The sequence below is a fragment of the Bison bison genome, unplaced genomic scaffold (assembly GCF_000754665.1).
Source record: "Bison bison bison isolate TAMUID 2011002044 unplaced genomic scaffold, Bison_UMD1.0 scf7180017864294, whole genome shotgun sequence".
Classification (NCBI taxonomy): domain Eukaryota; kingdom Metazoa; phylum Chordata; class Mammalia; order Artiodactyla; family Bovidae; genus Bison; species Bison bison.
The window spans coordinates 1,580,320-1,581,686 of record NW_011494866.1 but is presented as its reverse complement, the minus strand read 5'-3'; positions in this window follow the sequence as shown (position 1 = coordinate 1,581,686).

The following is a 1,367-nucleotide window of genomic DNA, read 5'->3' as shown; positions in this document are numbered from 1 at the left end:
TCTTTAGTTCTTCTTCACTTTCTGCCATAAGGGTGGTGTCATCTGCATATCTGAGGTTATTGATATTTCTCCTGGCAATCTTGATTCCAGCTTGTGCTTCCTCCAGTCCAGCATTTCTCATGGTTTACTCTGCATATAAGTTAAATAAGCAGGGTGACAATATACAAATAAGTCCCTAAATGTCATCTTGACCTGTATACAGTCTCTGAAAACTGATAAGTAAACTATTAGGAGATATATTCTTGTACCAGAAATAAGAAAATAATGGAATGAGTAATAAAATAACAGTGTAGGAAAAAAGAACCAAGTGTTCTACATAGGAAAATAATTAAATACCATTTAGGAAACAATCAGATCAGCCAGAGCTGGGACCTTGAAGTTGTTGTTGTTCAGAAAAGCAGGATGCAAATAACTTTATAGAAAATATATGAGGGGCAAATTGACCAAATATTGCATCTCATAAAGCAATCCCACAGTTCAGTAGTTATCCAAGAAATAGAAATCAAGATCTCAAAGAGATAGCTGCACTTCCATGTTTGTGGTAACATTACTCATTATACTCAAGATATAGAAACAAGCAAAACATCCATCAGTGGATGGAAAAAGAACATGTGGTATACACATAAAATGGAATATCTTACTTTTTGAGTTACTATGTGTCAGAGAAAAATATAAAGACTACAAATGCATTTTGATGTCAAAGCCTTTATTCATTTTTAGATACCAGAAGTTTCACCAGCCAGTGTGTTTGCACCTTCAGTGGAAATGGCACATGAAATCGGAGGAGTATTATAAAAATAGTTTTTACTTCAGAAAACTCCTGAGTAAGTGTTAGGCTTCCTTAGAAGATTTAGCATCTAACTTTGATACCTCTAAATTTGGGTGATTGTACTGCAGAACCATAAAAGACTAACTGTATGATTCCTTTTATAACATTGACAAGACGCAACGCATTTGTCCAAAAATTCAATCTCACATCTGAGATAACCAGTGTTACCATAAGGGTAAATGTTTATTTTAATATCAAAGTTATCAAATTGTCTAGATTTTGTGTTATTCTTATTAAGTGAAATGTCTTCAAGTACCTGATTACCCTTTACTAGAAACATACATTTGAAAAATATTTTATAAAAATTCTATTTAAATTATTAATAATTCAAAATTGTATACCATGAGAAGTCTTACCCTTTAGTTACTTTTGCTTCTAAGTGAGAACTTTGGATAAATAATAACTGTTTTGCAATCCCACAGACTGTAGCCTGCCAAGCTCCTCTGTCCATGGAATTTTCCAGGCAAGAATACTGAAGTGGGTTACCAATTCCTACTCTAGAGGAATCTTCCAGACCCAGGGATCGAACCAATGTTTC